This window comes from Ambystoma mexicanum, chromosome 3p (assembly GCF_040938575.1).
Source record: "Ambystoma mexicanum isolate Mex_15411 chromosome 3p, UKY_AmexF1_1, whole genome shotgun sequence".
Lineage (NCBI taxonomy): Eukaryota > Metazoa > Chordata > Amphibia > Caudata > Ambystomatidae > Ambystoma > Ambystoma mexicanum.
Genome location: NC_090925.1, coordinates 370,908,848 through 370,931,499, shown reverse-complemented (window position 1 = coordinate 370,931,499; position 22,652 = coordinate 370,908,848). Strand labels below are relative to the sequence as shown.

General features: G+C 46.8%; 1 long non-coding RNA gene across 1 annotated transcript in view; it reads right to left on the bottom strand.

Moving 5' to 3' along the window:
- Positions 1-377: 377 nt before the first annotated feature.
- Positions 378-22,652, bottom strand: part of LOC138579537 (uncharacterized) — a 282,509-nt gene continuing 260,234 nt past the window's right edge. Inside the window, exon 4 of the long non-coding RNA XR_011304050.1 lies at positions 378-460. This is a non-coding gene — a long non-coding RNA (uncharacterized lncRNA). The remainder of the gene's footprint in view (positions 461-22,652) is intronic.

The window sequence follows — 22,652 nt, the reverse complement described above, 5'->3', positions numbered from 1 at the left end:
AAATATCGCCCGCTTACCGCCCAACTGGTGATGAGGCCCTAAATCTGGTATCATGTTGTTTAGGCCTTGGTTAAGTATAATCCCCAGATACTTCAACTCCTTGGATATCAACCATAAAGGGTGGCCATGTATAAACCACCTTAAAGGTTACTAGGGAGAAGGAGAATGATTGCAGTGAGTGGAGCCCTTTGTCAGTCCGTGGTTCGATTTTCAAACATATTTTACCCTCTGGCATTAAACATGACTTTTTAGCGAAGTAAAATGTTTCTGCCTAAATACAGTTAGAAGAGAAAGCAAATTATCATGGTTTACATTATTGCATTGTGTTAATGTTTTATTTAAAACGAAATATAGTAAATAATGATAATTACATCACAGGCAACAATTCTTCTTTTGAAAGAATTCTTTTCCTGGCATCTCGTGGCATCGTATCGAGCATTACATTGAGCTTTCGCACTGCCTAAACAGAAGGGAAAAAAATTATGTATATGTTAAATATTTGCATTAAGGAAACAAACAAAGTTTCACAAGGAGGTACTTTAAATACACTTAGGTAAAATACTCTTTTACATGATCATCCAGAAGGGAAACTCAAGTCTGACAGAAATTGAAAAAACAAATATTGCATGGTTCTCCGTAGGTCCGCACACAATCAATCCTTCTGCCAAATCAAAAAAGTGTGCTAACTATAAAACTCCACATCCTTTTTCATCATTTGTAGTTGATTAAATGGGAAACAAACTGGAGATTTGCCAGGGCTTCCGTCTGAGTATCCCACGGATAAAGGGCACCTGAGGTACAAATAGCGCGAAACATGTGTTTAGCTTCTTCCCATTTGCAACTTTTCGGAAAAAGATTAGCACATAAAAGATACTAAGCGGTTGAAAAAATTACAGACTGAATGAAGCCAGTAGAGAGCAACATTATATCTATGGTGTAGCTAATTTAGTATCAGTCCTGCAACTGGTTTCTGGCAGATAATGCTTGGAAAACGTCTGAGGACTATCTCAAGGAACAACTTTTTATGGTCAAAGGTTACTTACATAGTTGTAACGAATGTTCTCCAGAGTATGGGCCTCATTACGACCCAGGCGGTAAGTTACCGCCTGGGCCGTGACTTTACCACCATGGCGTAAACTACGTTTACGCCATGGTGGTTGGCGGACTTACCGCCCCATTCCGACCTTGGCGGGGCGGTAAGTCCCCAATCCCCATTTACCCTTCCCCATTCCCATTTTTGCCCCATAGGGCATAATGGGAGTGGGGAAGGCGTTAATTACGCCACCGTAAATTACGGTGGCGTAATTAACTCCATGGTCCCTTAGCGCCATGGATTTTAACACCTGCTAAAAGCAGGTGTTAAAAGCGCCATGGCGCTAAGGGACCTCGTACTCAGGCGGTAAGGGTCGGCGCTGTTAACGCTGCCGTAAACCCCTTTCCGCCTGGGTCGTAATGAGGCCCTATGTCTGTTTCTCCAGTTAAAAATCCTAGACTATTGCCTGCCATCTGTGAACATTATGGAACACATTTTCAGCACCCTTTTTAAGTCTTAGGCACTCGAAGAGCACTGCTTTTCCAATAGTTTCGACCTCTGCCGAGATTGCAGCCTGCAATAATTTTCCCCACCAACTGTAGCAGCTCCAAAGGATTTCCAGCAAATGAATTATGACAAAATACAAATGTATTATGACAAACAACTTATAATATCAGAGCAAAATTCAGGGCCAGCCCTCAAAAATCGCCATTTTAAAACCTCCAAACGTTCTTAACAATACCAAGTGCATGCAAAAACGTTAACACCAACCCAACACTAAAATTGATAAGATAAAGCAAGGCATATTGCATTATTTAAACATCAGGCAATTTCGAAAAAGGTTTTCTTCACATGTATGTGCACAGGCCACATGCAAATGAAAAGAACAAGTTACCTGGTTACTTTCTTTCGATGGGATGTTCCTCCGACGTATTCCTTATCTTAGATAATTCGTCTCCAGCTTGCTGGCCTTGGACATTTTTTCTCTGTAGAGGGCGATGCGCGTCGACGTCCGCCGAGTTGGTGTCCCTCGACAGCCACTGTATCAGCGCCGACGTCACAATGCCCATAAATAGCCACGCGCGGCGCCCGTTGATCAGTTCCGTTTTGTAGCATAAGATAAGTCTTGCATGAATTGGCTATTGACCTTGAAGGAGCGTGAGCTGCAACCACAAGGGAAGTATTACTGCAGGGATGGACGGGAGGGGCGAGAAGGAATACGTCGGAGGAACATCCCATCGAAAGAACGTTACCAGGTAAGAAGTAACTTGTTCTTCGAAGGAATTGTGTTCTCTGACGTATTCCTTATCTTAGATAGACTCCCATAGCAGTGTCATGTAATTGGAGGTGGGAGTAAGAATGTCATGTATCCCTTTTAGGAATGAACCGAATGTAATACGGCTTTTCCAAGTCTGGTCTCTTGACTAGCGGAGGAATCCAGGTTGTAAAATCTTGTGAATGTATGTGCGGACGACCATGTGGCGACGCACATATGTCTCGGACCGGTACCCCTCTTTGGAGGGCCGAAGAGGCTGCAATACCCGTGTTGAATGAGCCCTAAGATTCTGGGGGGGCTCTTTCCCTGCCAGTTTGTAACATTCCAGAATGGCCAAAATAATCCACCTGGAAATGGTCTGTTTTGTTATGGGTAGTCCCAACTTGTGACCTGAGTAGCCAGTCTGCTGATGTAAAAGCTTAGAGCTCGCCTTGGGTCCAGCCTATGTAGCCTTTCTTCCTCTTTCCCCAGATGGGGAGGGGGATAAAATGAAGGTAAGGTCATTTTCTGAGTGATGTGAAATTCAGAAACCACCTTTGGGAGGAAATTAGGCTTCACCTGTAGGACAACTTTGTCCTTATGGAAAATTGTATGGGGGGTTTTACAAGATAGAGCTTGTAATTCGCTCACCCTCCTAGCAGATCTTAGTGCCACTAATAGGACAGTTTTAAGAGTGAGAAATCTCAGCAAACAAGAGTGTAGTGGTCCGAAGGGAGTACCCATTAGGAAATTTAAGACTAAATTTAAGTCCCATAAGGGAACTTGGAATGGTCTTGGAGGATAAACATTAGTCAATCCCTTGAGAAATTGTATTACTAAGGGTAGTTTGAAATACGATGGTTCCTCCCCAGTGCGCTTGAAGATTGATAGCGCCGCGAGATAGCCTTTTACAGTGCCAACTTGAAGGCCCGAGTTTGCCAAGTAGAGTAGAAACGATAACACCGTTGGTGTACCGCATGAAAAAGGGTCGATATTCCCTTCTCTACACCAGCTGCAAATTTGTTCCAACGGCAGCACTATAAAGACTTGGTTGCTGGCCTTCGGGCCGAAAGCAACACCTCCATTACGTCATCAGGAAGGTCTCAATCCTTGTACCGCAACCTTTCAGAAGCCAAGCGTGAAGGTTGAGGGTTCTTATGTCTGGATGGAGAACCTGACCTCCCTTCTGCGGGATAAGATTCTCTTTGAATGGAAGACGGATTGGAGGGCAGATGGCCATATCCAGAAGGTGTAACGCTCACCTGGTTCCCTCGGAGGCGCGGGTCTTGGCTGGGCGGTGAAACCGTCTTCAAAGTTAGGCGTAGGGTCCGTTTGGCTCCCTGGTTTGGTCCCCTTCTCATCGAAAACTTGACTTGGAGGGTGAGATGTCTACAAGTGGAAAAGATCAGGGGTTGTTAGTAGCTGGAAGGTTAGATAAAGTCTCTACCCCCACACTCTCTCCTCCCGTGGTACTCGGTTGCTAACTGTGCTCACCTGAAATAGGTGAATGCCGGGCTCTCCATCCTGCGTCTTGTGCAGGGGCTCTGGATCCAGTTACTTCACTGGTTTTGGGATCAGCCTCTTGATTGCAGAGGGTAAGTAGAGAGCGATGCCGCTGTTAATTGCACGAGCGGATTTTGCATATATCAAGTCCTTAATGTCCTCTTTTAACGTCCCTTTCTTGCAGGGTTGGCTGAGAAGAAATGATGGCGAAAGAATTCCAAAGTTCGTGGAGGCACGTAAGTAGAAAGTCTGTGCAGGGCCTTTCAGCGCACCTTAATGTCTCTCTCTTGCTTTCAGATGGAGAATGATGAAGGCGCCGGTGATGATGCCCAGGTTTGTACCGAGGCGCGAACAAGATGATGGAGAATATGAGCACGTAAGTAGAAAGTCTGTTCAAGGCCTTTGAACGCACCTTAATGTCTCTCTTTGCCTTGCAGGTAGCGGAGTGCAGTGCGAGCTGACTTTGGAGCGTACGTCGCAAAGGTAAGCCGTTCAGAAACAAAACGTTACTAACCAATGTCTTTTTGTCTTTGCAAGGCTCGATGGCGGAGAAAGGGTGCGGCGAATACCTTAAACGCTCCGGTGGATCGGGTAAGTTGAAGCGCTGACCTTGACTCTTCTAATCTGTGTTTTTGTTGTTGTGCAGATGCTGCTGACGACTGAAGAATGGATCCTCATCAGGTAAATCCGGAGATTTCGCGTTCACAGGAGCTGGAATGGAAGATTCCCTGGAGCTGACACGGTGAGCGTCCTGCTGCTGATGCAGAATAACGTGAAGCACGTGACACCAATAGGGTGTGGGTTAAATAGTGCACAGGAGTGCTTAGGCGTCTTCTTCCACAGCCTCGCCCAGGTAAGAAAAAGAGTTCCAGTTTCCAGAAGAGTTCCAGTCCTAGGGAGTGGTTCCAGCCCCACCCAGAAGAAAAGTAGTTCCTGCCAGAGGAGGATGAAGACTTCATCCTGTTGGTAAGGAAGCAGCATGGTCTGCTGCAGGTAGGTCCACCCAAGCACTTCTGAATTTGCTATGAGCCCGGCGCTTCTTGTGCCGGGACCAGTCTCCATAATGAGCCTGGCACCACCGGTGCCAGGACAAGGCCCTAAAGGTCCCTAAAGGCACTTGCTGGCGTCTGCAATGAATGTTATGAGCCTGCTTCCAACGGCGTTGGGCTTCTCCGGACTCCTTGGAAGCAGTGGTCAGGACAGCACCCCCCTCAAGGCCCCTCCCAAGTTCGTCTTCTCCGGGGGTCTTGGTTTGTCGGGAAAAGTTTGGTGAAACTTCTTGACCAGACGGGGTGCATGCACATGTTCCGATGGTTCCCAAGATCGTTCCTGGGGTCCATAACCTTTCCAGTCAATCAGATAATATAGTTTTGATTTGGAAATCTTGGAGTCTAGGATGTTTTGAATTTCGAACTCCAGATCTCCATCCACTAGGATAGGGTCTGGAGATTTTGTCAAACGGGTTCCAGGTTGCATGGGTTTTAGCAAGGAGACGTGGAAGACGGGATGAACTTTCATATGAGTAGGTAAGCCCAATTTTACTGCCACTGGATTTATTATGGCAGTGATCGGGTAGGGTCCCAGGTATCGTGGATTGAAAGTACGTGGTCCTTTTAAGGGTAAATGTTTGGTGGACAGCCAGACTTGATCTCCCACTTGATATTGGGGAGCTTCCTTTCGATGTTGGTCTGCACTCTTCTTGTAATGTTCCTTGGCTTGCTGAAGGTGAGAAGTGGCTTCCTTAAAGGCTTGAGTGATTGTAGAGTGCAGGTGATCTACAGCAGGTGTTCCAAGAGTCTGAGGTGGATCAAGATTTGAGGTGTGGGGATGGATTCCATACAAGAGGAAAAAAGGGGTTTTTCTAGTTCCTGAATGGACTGAATTATTATAAGCGTACTCCGCAATCCAGAGGATTTCTTGCCAAGTGCCTTCTGCTTGCTGCAACATGCAGTGTAGATATTGTTCCAGAGTTTGGTTGGTCCTCTCGGTCTGCCCGTCGGTCTGGGGATGATGGCTGGTTGAAAGCCTTACGTCAATTTGGGCTAAACGACAGCAACTCCGCCAGAAGTGGGAAACAAACTGACTTCCTCTATCCGAGATTAGAACTAAAGGAAAACCGTGCAACCGAACGATGTTCTCGAGGAATTCCCGGGCTAGAATTGAAGCTGTGGGTAACCCCTTTAATGGAATAAAATGAGCCATTTTAGAAAATAGGTCCACAACTACTAAGATCGTATTATATCCGGAGCATGGTGGTAAATCCGTGATGAAATCCATGGAGAGAGTATGCCACGGGTGAGGAGGAATGTCTATTGGATGTAAGAGGCCTGATGGTTTCTCCTTCTGGCTTTTGTTCTGAGCGCACACCCCACAGGAGATTACAAAATCTTTAATGTCCTTCCTCCAAGAGGGCCACCAGAAATGTCTTTTTACTTTTTCAGACGTTTTAGCAATGCCGGGATGCCCTTCCATTAAGGAGTCATGGTAACATGAAATGACCTGTGATTGTAAATCCGTACATGGCAGATATAATCTACCTTGAAAGTATGGCAAGTCTTTTTCCATTGTAAAGTCTTTCCCCTTGAGTTCCCAGTCTTTTATTTCTGCTGGAGTCATAAGTTTTTTAACTTTCGCTCCAATATCTTCAAGGGATTGTGTGTTAATTAAACCCAGGATTCTTTGTTCCGGAATTATTGGTACGGGTTCAGGACTAGTCGTGAGTTCATCTACTCCCACTCGGGAGAGGGCATCCGCTTTTCCATTCTTGTTGCCTGGTCGGTAAGTAATTACAAAGTCGAACTCTGCCGAAAAATAGTGCCCAACGGAGTTGTCTAGAGGATTGAGCTTTGGCTGATTTTAAGTATTGTAAATTGCGATGATCCGTAATGACGGTGACTGTGTATCGGGCTCCCAGGAGATAGTGCTGCCAGGCCTTAAAGGCGGACTTAATAGCTAAAAGTTCTTTATCGGTAATGGTATAGTTGATTTCGAGAGCCGAAAATTTGCGGGACCAAAAGGCCACAGGGTGCAACTGGTTTGTTTCTGGGTCCCTCTGTGAAAGCACTGCTCCCATCGCGAGACTGGAGGCATCGGTCTCAACAATATAGGGAAGTTCCGGGCGGGGATGTTTTAAAACCGGAGCTGAGATGAATTTAGTTTTCAGTTCTTGAAAGGCTTGTTCGGCTTCTGTAGACCATTCGAAAAGTTTGTTTTTTCTGAGAAGGGCTGTAATAGGTTGAACTATTCGAGAGAAGTCTGGAATAAACCTACGATAAAAGTTGGCGAAGCCCAACATGCTTTGGACTCCTTTTACTGAGGTTGGTGAGGGCCACTTAAGAATAGCGTCCACTTTTCTTGAGTCCATGTGAACTCCGTTAGGTGACAAAATGAATCCCAAAAATTCGACCTCAGTAACGTGAAAAACGCATTTCTCCAGCTTAGCAAAAAGTCGGTGTTGACGGAGCCTCTCCAGTACCGCTGTGACGTGTTTTCGATGATCAGCCTCTGAGGCCGAGTAAACCAGAATATCATCAATATAGACAACTACACACACATCAATGAGTTCTCTGAGGACGTCATTCATAAAGTACTGAAAAGCGGCCGGTGCATTGCATAATCCAAAGGGCATTACTTGATACTCGAATAATCCATACTTAGTACGAAAGGCCGTTTTCCATTCATCACCCTCCTTTATTCGTACCAAATGGTAAGCTCCTTTGAGGTCCAACTTAGTATAAATACAGGCACTTTTAACTTGGTCAAGTAGTTCTGGGATCAATGGTAACGGATATCTGTTCTTGATTGTTATCTGATTCAGGGCACGGTAATCTATACATGTTCTCAGGTCTCCCTCTTTTTTTGGAACGAAGAACAGAGCTGAGGAGGCTGGGGACTTTGAAGGACGGATAAATCCATTAGCCAGATATTGGTCCAAATATTGTCTTAGGTGAAGATTTTCTGGTTCAGTAAGAGCATAAATTCAACTGCACGGAGGAATGGATCCCGGAATCAGGTCTATCTGACAGTTGTATGACCTGTGAGGAGGCAGGGTGTTAGCTTGATCTTTCCGAAAGACATCATGATAATCCCGGTATTCAGAAGGCAGTTGTGGAGTCTCAGAGGAGATTGCTGCCAGCTTGGTGGGAGGCTGAGGATAACAGGTGGGAGCGCATTCTGGAAACCGAATTGTCTTTGCTCGCCAGTCGATTTGAGGATTGTGCTTCTCCAACCAAGGGATTCCCAGAATAACTTGAAATCGCGGAGCCTTGATCACGTCAAACACGATCTTCTCTTGATGTCCATCTTGACCTGCCAACGTCACTTCCAAGGTGGTGTGAGTTACTGGTCCGGAAGCTATTTCCGTACCGTCCACCGTGGTAATGACGTCTCTCACCGCCTTAGGACAAAGATAGATTCATCCTGGCGGCCATTTCACAGTCCACGTAATTGCCGATCGCGCCACTATCAATGTATGCTTTTATGGCATGCATACGATTGGGCTGCTCTGGACTCACGAGGACCATAGGTATGACGAAATGCGAGGTCAAAGAACTGGTTCTAACGCTCGGCAAGCAGACCTCTACACTTGTCGGGCGAGGTCGTTTTCCGACTCAGAACCTTCGGCACCTTTATCGGATGCTCCTACCATCTTTTTCTTTGGTTTCACAGGGCAATCTCGAAGAAAGTGTCCAGAATTTCCGCAATAGAGGCATAATTGCAATTGTCTTCTCCTTTCTCGTTCCTTTTGGGTTAGGGGTCCTTTCACGACCCCAATTTGCATGGGTTCCACGGAATCATTTCCTTTAGCGGAGCTCTGTGGTCTTGAAAAAACACGGGATTCAATTCTGGAACGATCGGCCTTCCGATTCTGCAGCCTGTGATCTAATTGAACCACCAGATCGATATATTCAGAACAGTCTTGTGGCGGATTTACCACCTGGGCCAGAACGTCTTTAAGTTCCCCTCGCAGACCTCTGTAGAAAAGCGTGATTCTCTTGTCTTCCGGCCATCCGGTTTCCACCACTAGTCTGTTAAATGATGCAATGTAAGTCAAGAGGTCTTGATTACCCTGTCGTAGTGAAATAAGTTCATTATCCAAGGCCTGACCCTGGGAGTGTCGTGCGAACAATCTCTCCATACTAGCTTGAAAGTCTTGGAAGTTATGAAGAACAGGGTCATTCTGAGTCACTAAAGGTATAGACCAATCTGCGGCACTGCCACTAAGATATGAGAGTACGAAGGCCACCTTGGCCTGGTCCGTTGGAAATGCGGCAGGTCTACACAAAAAGTGCAAGCGACATTGATTGAAGAAGACAGCGAATCTCCTTGGATCATCGGGCGGGGCCAAAGGTACATTTCCTGGTAGATTAATCTGCACCGGATTAGTGGAAGTCGTTGGAGCATGGCTCCCTCCCGAGGCGGGCAGAGGAGTTTGTCCCGCTTGGGCTTGTAACAACTGTCTGGCAAGATCATCAGTTCGCTCCTTAGAAACAACTAAGTCTCTCCTTAAGGCATTCGTTTCCTGGCGTGCTGCGTGTACTTCTGCCCTCAACTCCCCAAGCAATTGGGCCAATTGGTCTGTGGCTGAGGTTTCCATTGCGCCTGGGCGGGAAATATGCGGTATGGCTTCGCGTTCTGTAACGCTCACCTGGTTCCCTCGGAGGCGTGGGTCTTGGCTGGGCGGTGAAACCGTCTTCAAAGTTAGGCATAGGGTCCGTTTGGCTCCCTGGTTTGGTCCCCTTCTCATCGAAAACTTGACTTGGAGGGTGAGATGTCTACAAGTGGAAAAGATCAGGGGTTGTTAGTAGCTGGAAGGTTAGATAAAGTCTCTACCCCCACACTCTCTCCTCCTGTGGTACTCGGTTGCTAACTGTGCTCACCTTAAATAGGTGAATGCCGGGCTCTCCATCCTGCGTCTTGTGCAGGGGTTCTGGATCCAGTTACTTCACTGGTTTTGGGATCAGCCTCTTGATTGCAGAGGGTAAGTAGAGAGCGATGCCGCCGTTAATTGAACAAGCGGATTTTGCATATATCAAGTCCTTAATGTCCTCTTTTAACGTCCCTTTCTTGCAGGGTTGGCTGAGAAGAAATGATGGCAAAAGAATGCCAAAGTTCGTGGAGGCACGTAAGTAGAAAGTCTGTGCAGGGCCTTTCAGCGCACCTTAATGTCTCTCTCTTGCTTTCAGATGGAGAATGATGAAGGCGCTGGTGATGATGCCCAGGTTCGTACCGAGGCGCGAACAAGATGATGGAGAATATGAGCACGTAAGTAGAAAGTCTGTTCATGGCCTTTGAACGCTCCTTAATGTCTCTCTTTGCCTTGCAGGTAGCGGAGTGCAGTGCGAGCTGACTTTGGAGCGTACGTCGCAAAGGTAAGCCGTTCAGAAACAAAACGTTACTAACCAATGTCTTTTTGTCTTTGCAGGGCTCGATGGCGGAGAAAGGGTGCGGCGAATACCTTAAACGCTCCGGTGGATCGGGTAAGTTGAAGCGCTGACCTTGACTCTTCTAATCTGTGTTTTTGTTGTTGTGCAGATGCTGCTGACGACTGAAGAATGGATCCTCATCAGGTAAATCCGGAGATTTCGCGTTCACAGGAGCTGGAATGGAAGATTCCCTGGAGCTGACACCGTGAGGGTCCTGCTGCTGATGCAGAATAACGCGAAGCACGTGGCACCAATCGGGTGTGGTTTAAATAGTGCACAGGAGTGCTTAGGCGTCTTCTTCCACAGCCTCGCCCAGGTAAGAAAAAGAGTTCCAGTTTCCAGAAGAGTTCCAGTCCTAGGGAGTGGTTCCAGCCCCACCCAGAAGAAAAGTAGTTCCTGCCAGAGGAGGATGAAGACTTCATCCTGTTGGTAAGGAAGCAGCATGGTCTGCTGCAGGTAGGTCCACCCAAGCACTTCTGAATTTGCTATGAGCCCGGCGCTTCTTGTGCCGGGACCCGTCTCCATAATGAGCCTGGCACCACCGGTGCCAGGACAAGGCCCAAAAGGTCCCTAAAGGGACTTGCTGGCGTCTGCAATGAATGTTATGAGCCTGCTTCCAAGGGTGTTGGGCTTCTCCTGACTCCTTGGAAGCAGTGGTCATGACAGCAGGTCCGGGTACCACGTTCTCCTGGCCCAGTCCGGGGCAATTAGGATCATGGTTTTCCGGAATCTTCTCAACCTCCTAATCATTTGAGAAATAACAGGGACTGGTGGAAACACGTAAAGGAGTGGAAACTCCCAGTCCACTACGAACGCGTCCCCTAGAGCTCCTCTCGGGGGAAATTCCCTTGAACAGAACAGATCGCACTTCCTGTTGGTGCTGGTGGCAAACAGATTCGCCTGAGGGGTTCCCCAAAGGGCGATGATCTCTTGAAGGACTTCCTGAGCTAGCTCCCACTCGTGGGAGACTGTGCTCTGCCTGCTCAGAGCGTCCGCTGTCAAGTTCTTCTCTCCGGCTAGGTGGACTGCCAATAGAGAGATTCCTTCCTGAATTGCCCAAAACCAGAGCTGCCTTGCTTCTCTGCACAGTGGCAGTGACCCTACGCCCCCTCTTTTGTTGAGGTAGTGAAGGGCCACTGTGTTGTCCGTCATTATCAGGACATTTCTCCCCTGTACTGATGGCAGGAAAGCTTTCAGCGCTAGTCTGATCGCTCTCAGCTCTAATAGGTTGATGTGTAGTCTGGACTCCGATGGAGACCAACGACCGCTGATGGTCAAGTCGTTGGCATGGGCTCTGCACCTCGTGAGTGAGGCGTCTGTGACTACTGTTCTCTGGCCATGGTTGCCAAAACAGTTCTCCTTTCAAGATGTTCTCTGGATAGGGCCACCATTGAAGGTCGTGGGCTACCTTGTCCGGAATCCGGAGGAGAGCCGTCATTCTTCCTGAGTATTGTGACCACTGGGTTCTTAGTGCCCACTGGAGAGAACTCATTCTCAGGCGAGCCTCTGGCACAAGGAAGATGCAGGATGCCATGAGGCCTCAAAAAGTCGAAGGCTGGGAGATGTTGGGCATTTTGAAATTTGTTGACCATCTGCAGAATATCTTGAGCCCTCACCTCTGGTGGCGAGGCTTTTTCCAGGGAAGTGTCCAGGACCGCTCCGATGAACTGGAATCTCTGTGATGGTATCATCTGTGACTTCTTTAAATTGAGGGAGATGCCCAGTTTGTGAAGGAAGTGGCAGACATAATCTAGCTGGATCTGAGCTTGTTCCGAAGATACAGCTCTGATCAGCCAATCGTCCAGGTAGCGGTAGACGTGCATCCCCCTCCCTCCTTAGACTTGCAGCCACTACCGACATTAGCTTGGTGAAGACCCTCGGGGCGGAGGTCAGCCCAAATGGCAGAACTCAAAATTGATAATGAGAGTCGCCAATTTAGAACCTCAGGTATCTCCTGTGTTTGAGATGGATTGGCACATGGAAATAAGCATCCTGGAGGTCCAGAGATACCAGCCAGTCCTGGATTTGGAGGGCCTGAAGGATCTGAGAGATTGTAAACATCTTGAACTTGTCCTTCCTGAGGAACTTGTTCAATTCTCGTAAGTCCAAGATGGGTCTCAGTCCTCCGTCCTTCTTCGGTATGAGAAAGGAGGGGGGAGTACCAGCCTTTGTTCCTCTCCACTACAGGTACCGGTTCTATGGCACCTTTCTCTAGCAGGTCTACAATTTCCTGCAAGAGGAGCGGATCTGGAACTTTTAGAGAGCTGTGCCCCGGTGTACGACTCTGAGGGATGCGTAGAAAGGGTAGGCAGTAACCTTGGGCAACTGTCTCCAATGCCCAAGCATCTGACGTAATAGCCTGCCATTCTGTCAGATGGTGAGTTAACCTGCCCCCTACAGGTGTTTTGTGTGGAAAGACCTCAGCGTGGTTTGGGGGCGGCTGATGCAGAAGCCGAGAGTAAAGAGGCACCTGCTGCTGCGGCCTTAGTACTTTTGACCCGTCCACCTCGGGTGGATCTCCTTTGGCCTCTTTGAGCTGGCTGTCCTCTGCCTTTCCCGAATGCAGAATAATAGCGAAAGGACTTTCCTCTCCCAGAGGTTCCTGAGGGGCGAAAAGGAGTTCGGCGGATTGCAGCTCCTAAAGATTTTGCTGCTGCTTTAGATGTTTGCAACTTTTCCAGACTGTCATCAGCCTTTTTACCGAATAAAGAAGAACCGTCAAAGGGCATATTCAAAAGTCTGGCCTGTACATCTGGAGCAAAGCCAGACTTTCGTAACCACGCATGCCTGCGGATTGTAGTACTTGCCGCCATGGCCCTGCTGATACTGTCAGTGGAATCGATGCCAGTTTGAAGAGATTCGCACATGGCATCTTTGCCATCTTTAATGATGTTAAGGAAGGCTTCCCTTTCATCTCCTGCTGGTATGCAGTCAGCCGCTGATGAAGCACACTCCCACAGTGTGTGACTGAACCTGGCGAGCGTACAAGTGGTGTTGATGGACTTCAACGCCATACTACAAGCAGAAAAGACTTTTTTGCCATAGAATCGTACCTTTTGTCATCTCTGTCCTGTGGGACAGTAGGATAAGCGGATCTGCTGCTTGATGAAGTTGCCGCTTGAACCACCAGGCTCTCTGGAGTCCGGTGTTTTGATAAATATTCAGGGTCAGCCGCAGCTACCCTATACTTGGCTGACAATTTTTTATTGACTGCAGGGATAACCTCAGGAGTTTCCCAATTTGATGAAATCTTTCTTTGTAAAGCTGTATGGAAAGGGACCACAGGATCCTCCTGTGGACCTTTATCTAGTATGTCTGTAAGGTCATCCTGTTGAAAAACAGGTGAAGGCGCAGACCAACCCATGAATTCAATAATTCTTGCCATTAGGGCTCTATAGGGGGTTTCGGCATGTTCACCTGGGTCTGGTTTGACAAATTACACTTCTGGGGAAGTGTCCAACCCACTTGCCTCATGTAATGATTCCTGTAGGTCTTTCAACCTTCTTTCTTCAGAGGTAAAATCCTCTGAAACAGGTGGTGTGGTCCTCTGCAGCCCGAAAGGTCTTTCTTGATCAGAATCATCCCCTTCTTCATAGATTGGAGATAATCTGGGGTACTCTGACCTCGGAAATGGTGTAAAACCCATTTCTAAAGTAGGAGGAGCCAAACTTGTCATTATTGGCCGAGAAAAAGTCGATGTCGTCGACGCCGATGTAAAAGGCTTCGAAGGCGCCGAGAAAGGCGTCGAGAAAACTGGAAGAGGCCTCGAGGAACTCGAGAGCATCGGGATCCTGCTCGAGGATGTCGACGACGTTCTCAGCGTCGTGCTGGAGGCTCTGGGTATAACCGTTGGCTGTGAAGTAGCCGTGGTTTTTTCTTTTATCGGCGTAGCTGTTGGCGTCGATTCGATCGACCGATGCGTCGAACAACCCTTCGATAACGGCGTCAATGGCGCCGATCCATGAGTTGCAGGGAGCTTCGACTATGGCGTCAAAGATGATGCCTTCCTACCCCATTGCCCGTGGTGCTCTCGGGTGGACTCTTTCGCCAGGTGCAACGACTCGCGGCATTTCGATTTTTTGGGTTTTTCACCCAGGGTATCACCCTCAGCTGTCTTCGAGGGGGTCGAGGCCGCTTTCTCGAAGACGCTTAGCATCTTTTTCCTGAATTCCTCCCACTCAGCCTGAGAGCTGTGTTTTGTGGGACAGGAGACCCTTTCTGGGGAAACAGAAGATGACGAGGAAGGGGATCTTCAACGTCTCTTTTTTGAGTGCCTAGATCTCGACGAGTGGTGGGAGCTACTTCGAGACCTAGAATGGGAATGCTTTCGACGGCGAGGAGACTATTGTCTCGACTCGGCCGAAGAAACTTTCGAGGAGGTTTTGACTGACTTACCTCTCTCGAGTTTCCCCTTGCGCTCCTTCAAGGCTTTCACGTCATGTACATGCAGTCCTCACACTCCGAACAATGGTGCTCGACTCCCAAGCACCACAAACAGATCCTGTGAGGATCCGTTAGCGACATTTTCTTTCCGCAGTCTCGACATTTTTTGAAGCCGGACCACAGAGTCGTCGGTTCGGATGAGGAAGCCATCGAGTACGAGTTGGTTTTATCGAGGAAATATAAGAGGTTTATCTGACTGAACTGAGCAACGATATTCCGAGGCCCCACGAAGCGCGGAAAAACGGAACTGAACAAAGGACGCCGCGCGTGGCTATTTATGGGCATGGTGACGCCCTCTAGAGAGAAAATATTTCCGAGGCCAGCAAGCTGGAGATGAATTATCTAAGATAAGGAATACGTCGGAGGACACAATCCCTTCGAAAGAAATACTTCAATGTGCGGTTGCACTTACCCACAAAGGTTAATCTGCATGTGCACATGGCTGTGCGAACAGATCGACTATTTTAAAGCAGTCCGCCCACAGAAATGCAGACTGGGGCATGCTGAGGGAGCCTTTGGGCGAAATTTCAAACATTCTTGCAACTGTGCTAGACTTTTTGGTCAATCCCTTGCACATAGTCTACCATGTGGCGAAATCAGTCAAGTATACAACGCTATCAGGGATATATTCAGATCTCTGGAATCATATAAAGTAACCATTATTTGCCTGTTTTAAAGGTCTTTCTGGTGAATTCTCTTCTCATAGATATCCTATCTTAGAAATGTATTCTGCATCGGCAGCTGTGAAAACAAGCACTGGCAAAGCCAATAGTTTTGGCAATTTCTTAGTGTGTTAAAAATTATTTAAATATCTATTGTTTTGTATTTATGCTAAACAATAAGTTTGACAATGAAAGTTGGAATAAATTCTTTTTATTTGGAAGATTAGTAATGATGAATGGGTTTGTTTCATAAACCAAACCAGCCATTCTTTTAAGCTCATACATCCGACGAGAATTGAACTTCACTGCATCACAATGTAAAGTGTCAAAGGCAAATAAAAAATATGCTGCACCAGTCGGACTCAAATGCCTAATACATAAATCCAAGCTAAAACGCACAGTGCTTCTAAATAAAGTGGCTAAAAAAAAGACATCATTAACACATTTATATCACATCAGTAGACTGTAACTCAAACCACTGCTTTAAAAAAAAACATTGCCAGACACTTTAAACATAAAGTTTGATAGTACGGCTTGATACAGCTAGCTCAAAGATTCCAACAGGATGTGTTTTGGGTGGAGAGGGACAGGAAGTGGGTGGGAATGCAATACAATAGATGCAAAATGGTGTGAATACATGGCTATGTAATAGCATTACCTTGCAAATGCCTAATACATATACACAAGCCAAAACAGTTCGATTTTTTAAATACCTGTTTTAACAAGACTTCAACAAAGGACATACATAGTGCTTATACATTTTTTTCTGAGGATATACCTTGTTAACACATTTATATCACACCAGTAGACTAGAAGTCTCAGGGTTGAACCAAGGCAAAAGTCCAGTTTTGTTGGGAGGACTCTGGCTCTCCAAATATTTAGTCCAAAACAGAAAAAGGGCCAAACCAGCCATTCTTTTAAGCTCATACATCTGACTTCAGCAATAATACAGTATATGCTACCGGACACAAAAATAAATCTTCACTGCATCATCACACTAATTAGCACTAGCTGTGTGTCATTGGAAATAACCAATGTCACCCAAATAAATGGTATTCATTTTATTGACTGCATAAAGATAAAGGCAAATTGTCAGGCACACCTAAGGTGGTATTAACTGCACTGAATGGTAGCAGGAATAACTTAGAACCATAGGGCTAGTGCGGTGAGTAACTTTCATTCACAGGGGGGTGGCACTGATTCAGTCAAATCCCTGCCCTAGGCCCTTCAGCATCTAATATGGCAATTATTTCACCGCCCTGGTCAATGTAAAACATACATACAGCACAAATCAAAAAGGGCGGGCGGAAATATGTCATCCCCCACCCTACATGTCTAATAAAACAGTGTGCTTAGCAAGAGATATTAGCGCATGCAAGCTACTATGTCATTGGAAGTGAGGAGGGACACACAGTCTTGAATCCTCATATAACATGCTATCTAAACATTTAAACAGCATTTAAATTCAGATAGTATACTTTAAATGCTATTTCAATGTTTAGATACCATGTTATTTGAGGATTCAGAGTCTGGAGGTGGCACTCTCAGCCTAAAGTTGTACCCAATCATCATTCAGGTAATTTTCAAGGCAAGTTGTATCCAGAGAACCTTAACACATCTAATACAGGCTCTACATTCAATCAGAACTGTGGATTACCCCACTCATAATCAGAAATACAACTTGCCTGGAAAATAACCTTGTAGGACGAAACACGTGTCGGCAGATTTAGATAAATACTTGTGATTGGTCACTAACCTTGACTTAGTTAAATTGCTTGTGGGATTCTTTCCATGATGATGGTGAAGTGCCCAGCGCAAGTGTGAACATGTTTCAAAACATGCACTTTAAACTAAAAAAGGGACTACAGAACTCTACCCCTAGAGGACTAGGTCACATGCAGCTGGACATGCTACAATTCTGGCTAGAAGCACGGTGGTCCCACGGTTCTATTGTTCCCAAATATTACTACAAACTAAAGCTGTACCCATGCTCGTCTCCATTTTTTCAAAACACCCCCTTTCCTTGTTTTCAACATTCATTTTAAACAACCCTTTTTCCCGAAATCAAGGAGTCCGTAAAAACAATTACAACACTCTGATGCATAATATTTTCTAACCTGTACAAGACAACCTGACATCTGTGTATTGCCTACTTGTCTTCACATCACAGAATTTTAACACAAGCATCTTCGAAATAAAACGTGCAAGTGTGTAAACCTTACTGTTTTCATGTCAACTTACACACATCGCAGACTAACTAGAAGGAAATCAGGCTTATGTTGTACAGGCATTTACTGCTGCATATACACAGAATAAGTGGTTTGGGGGTGCTAGTGGCCCTTTCCCAGTGAGCTGTGAATTGTCAGCGAAAGGGGCCATCAGTACTCTGCCTTTCACACTTGTCTGCCCCAGCACAGTAATAAAAGACAAGACTTAAAAGAAATATGCATAACAAAAAAAAAAGACTTCATGGAGGCAAATCTCTGTGTTTTACACTTAAAAAAGCACCTTTTTCCTTATTTCAGGAACAAGGATGGTACCAAACAACATTTTAATTACCACCAGTGGGATGTACAGTGTATTTCAAAGAAAAACAAAAAAGATGGCAGCCATCACAAGGGAACCTCGTAGATCACCGCCGGCACTTGATTCATTTTTACTAACGTTGCAAATATGTGCCAGCGCCGGCTTGTAATGTTAAGGGACGCCGCCCCCGGCTCTGGTTCTTTTTTACTAACGTTTGTGGGACTAATTCAGAGCTGGCTGTGGCATTGGGAAGCCTGATGTCGCCGCCGGCTCTAAATAAGTTTCACTAACATTGGATTTGCCTGTGGCAGGTTAACATTAACAACATTAATCCTCCGCCCACAACACAGTTCTAACGTTAGTAATACAAATTAATTTCAATAAAGTAATGGCTTACTGGAAACAAAATGGCTTCCTTTATCAAACCAACACAGAAGAACATCCAATGACCTCACTAACTGGGCAGCCAATCAGGTGCTCCTTAAATCAAAAACACTGACCAATCCCCCACAAGTCACTAAATGTACATTTTCAATGCCATATTAAACCAAAACTTACGTATTACAGTTCCTTGGTTCATTTAAATAAAAAAACACTGTAAAATGTGGAACATAATGCGAAAGCTGCAGAAAATATATTTTAAAGCATCAATCAAGTCAAATTACTTTTAAATAACATTAACAGATGGCGGCCGCCATTTTTGAAGTAACAAGGGCTGACACATTCACCACACAAAGCATTTGCAGCCAAAGAGTGCAAAAAGAGGTGTGTTATGGGTGAAGTAGGGTGGGTATGGGAGGAAAATGCTATAGATTTCACTTAGCAATAGGTGGGAATGGGTGGGACACATAGCCAAACCACATAAATCCATCCTCATGTATCGTCTGCATTGAAAGGTATTACAAACCTGCATTCAAAGCCCCTATTTCAAGCTCTTATGTTAATGACAATACTTTCTAATTTAATGCTAACGCTTTCAGTGCCATCTAATATTCAAAAACTTAAAAACTAGGGCCGTGGGTTAGCTCGGCATGGACTTGCCTCAATGCCCCAGCTTCATTGCTCCAGAAGTGGCCTAATCACCATAACACACAGAGCACATATATGATCTGTGACATCAGTTATTTCTTGTTCCCTGATAAGGGAAATGTGTCAGAAACTGGCTTGGAGCTGTGGCCGCAATGCTGCCTGTGTGCAGAGCCTTTCCTGCGCCCGTAAGGGACTCCAACTTCCCTGTGGTGCCCACTCCCGACGGAGCAACGATCCCATGAGGACAGTGCGCGATGAACTCGACAAATACTTTAAGCCCTTCCAATCTCTTGATTGGGCCTGTCGTGTAGGGTGACCAGAGGTCCCAGTTTTGACGGAACTGTCCCAGAAATTGGAGCTTTCATCATCTTTTCGCCCAACAACGTCAGAGCAGCAAGGTCGGGAGCCGTTTTTTCAGCTGTTTTATCGTGAGTCCGTGATCAGTGCAGGCAGTACGGGTGCCAGGAGGCCGACGCAAAAAGGAGAGTGAGCCCAGGAATCGACATTGTGGTCGCCGAGTGGTGCGTTTCTAGGAAGGCAAGGCACCGTGGACAACAGCGACTCGCTACAGCAGGCGGTGCATGTGCTTAAGCCCGCTGCAGGAATGAGCCATCGAGGAGGAATACCGCCAAGCGGTACGGCGCAGTGAGTGAGGGCGAGGAGGGGGTGAGACAGAGATAAGTTGAGCTCCCGTACCTCACGGCCCAGCACCGTTGCGCACAGGATAAAGGCAACGTGCAGCCGGGGCAGTGCACTCCTCACCCAACCAGCTAGACAGAAAACGGGCCGCGGAGGTGAAGTAATTGAACTTTCATTACCGTAAAGGCTGCGCCGGTGAAATAATTGCCATATTAGATGCTGTAGGAGTTGGAAGCCTAAACGAGCGTGCCAGTGAGTCAATTTCACAGCTGCTGCTGGGGCGGTGCGTCTGCAAGTCGGGCTGTCGTCCAGCAAAGGAGCACGGAACCAGAAAGGGCCTTTACAAGCACCTCATACAAGGACACAGCAAGAAAGCTACAAAACAAAGACAAGCGAGAGGTGCAAACCAACGCAGTGCGTGTGCCACAAAGGCCACTGCAAGCACAGGATGTCGACAATTGGGGTTGGCACACCATGAGTGAGCTGCCCGTAGAAAGATATGCAACACTTTATACAAATGGCCCGGATGGCAGCAGCCAGGCACGGGTCCAACTGGCTGCAAAAAGTGGCAACAGAACTAGACGGAGAGGTAGCTGATACTTCGGATGGCAGGTCGCAGTCACCTTTGTTATTTCCCACCTACACGGAGGAGCAGGCCATGCAGGAGGTATTGCCCATTGAAGAGGAGGAACCTTTGGCCAAAAGAAGGAGGACATTGACTGCAAAAGCAAAAGAAGCAACCAAGAAATGAAGAGAAGCAGGGAAGACAGCTGGGGAAGAGAAAAGCAGAGGGAAGAAGCTGGGGCCTGTTGCTAACCCGGCAGCTTTGCCTGCAGATGCTCCAAGGACTAGCAGCAGTGGACCAGCACACATGCGGCCACCATTGTGGCGATGGCACCAGAGGGACCTGCATCCTTGGAACAAGTGAAAGTTATAGTGATGCAGTATTTGCAAGCATGGGGTAATGGGGCGAATGGGCAAATGCTGTGGGGCACTGTTAATGCTTTTAACCAAGTGGGAAGGAATGCGGATGTGGTTCACCAGCAAGGGGACACCCAGAACGGGGTGGTGAGTTGCCTGAAAGGGGCCATTTGCTCTGGCGCATCGGGCCATGCAGGTAGCATGCTGAGGGAACCGCTACACGTGGTGATTACACAACCATAGGAGGTGATCACAATGGGGTCCAGCACCCAAGGGCAGGGAAATGTGTCTGGGATTAGTACCAATTACGGGAGAGGGATGTCAGGTTTTGCACCAATACGAGCTATGGGGAGGAGCGAATATGGCAAAAGGAATGCATTGATATTCTCAGCCTACTTGACATAGAGCCGATAGGGCTGGACATGCACCACATTTTGGAAAATGAAAGGGAGAAGAGAGATAGAGAGAAGATCAAGAAGGAGGAGACCATTCACAATTGGTTAGCAGCTTTCAGAATGCTGGCATCCATTATGATAGAGAAATTCCCTCAGGATGCTGGGGCGCTATTTGCCTATGAGCAATACATCCATACCGCTTACTTAACTTATGGTGAAGAGGCATGGTTAAAATATGACACGGGCTTCCGTTTAAAAATGCAGATTTGGCCAGCTATGTCATAGGACGAGGTAGATGTGACAGGTTACATTGAAAAGATGTTATCAGCAAAAGAAGTGGGAGGAAAGAGCCATGCGGAGAAGCCATATTATGAGAAAGAGAAATTGACATATGGGGACAGAAGGAGGGGATCCTTTCGCGGGCGCTCCTGCTGGAATAGTAGACCTAGTTACCAACAGGGGGAGCAAGCGACGTGCTGGAAATTTGAGCAAGGCTATTCCCCCTTCGGAAAAATCTGTAAATTGAAGCATGCATGTAGCAAATGTTCAGGCAGTCACAGCACGACATCATGCAATGGGGGAAAAAAGGCCGGTAGCACAAAACCAAAAGAGAATGGTAAACAAAATTGACACCTCACTGCCCACACCCATACACCTTGCTAAAATGATGGCATTCTTAAACTATTACCATAATAGCGCAGATGCAAAGCTAATTTGGGAGGGTTGTAATCCCTTATACTGGGCCGGTAGGGAGCATGGGGGATGACAACTTGAAGTCAGCGCACACAATGACAGAGGTAGTGAAACATAAAATTGCAAAAGAGCTCAGTCTAGGCAGGCTTGGCCGATCCTTTCACTACACCTCCTTTTATGAACTTTAGGGTATCACCATTGGGTTTGGTGCCCAAGAAAGAAGCAGGGCAGTATCAGCTCATCCGGCATCTATCCTTCCCAGAGGGACAGTCAGTGAATGGTGGCATTTCAGAGAACTGTAGGGTGAATTACGCCTCCTTTGAGGATGCAGTTGAACTGGTGAAAGCTGTGGTGAGAGGGGCAGTAATGGGGAAAGCAGACATTGAATCAGCCTTCAGGTTATTACCAATTAAGTTATAACCTGCTGGCTTTCAAGGTTGAAAGCTTGTATTATGACAGATGTTTGCCCATGGGTTGCTCAATTTCATGTGCTTACTTCGAGAAATGTAGTACATTTTTGTAATACGTGCTAAAGCAGAGCGCAGGGGACGGGATAGTGATGCATTACTTGGAGGACTTCTTGTTCATCGGTAGGGAAGGAACAGACGAATGTGCCTCTCTAATGGACAAGTTTAAGATATTGATGCATGAGCTGTGGGTTCCCCTAGCGGAAGGAAAGACAGTGGGTCCACTCACAAGGTTAACATTTTTGGGAATCGAGATTGACTCAGAGGATGGGATGACAAGGCTTCCAAGGGACAAAGTGGAGAATCTGAGGGAAACTATCAAGGGGTTCAGGGGCAGGAGCAAGGCCACATTGAGGGAGCTTCAATCATTGGCAGGGAAGTTGGATTTTGCTGGTACAGTGATTCTAGCTGGCAGGGTGTTCGCCAGGAGCATTGAGCTAAAGACAATTGGGCTGCAACATGCACCCCAGCATGTGCGTCTGGGTGCGGAAGTAAAAGAGGACCTGAAAAAGTGGTGATGGTTTCCTGGATAACTTCAATGGGGTCCTACTGTGGCAGGAGCAGTGGACCAGTAGTGAAACGTTGAAACTTTTTACAGACGCTTCAAGCGCCCATGGTTTTGGGGCAATACTAGGAAATTAGTGGTGTGGGCACGCTTGGC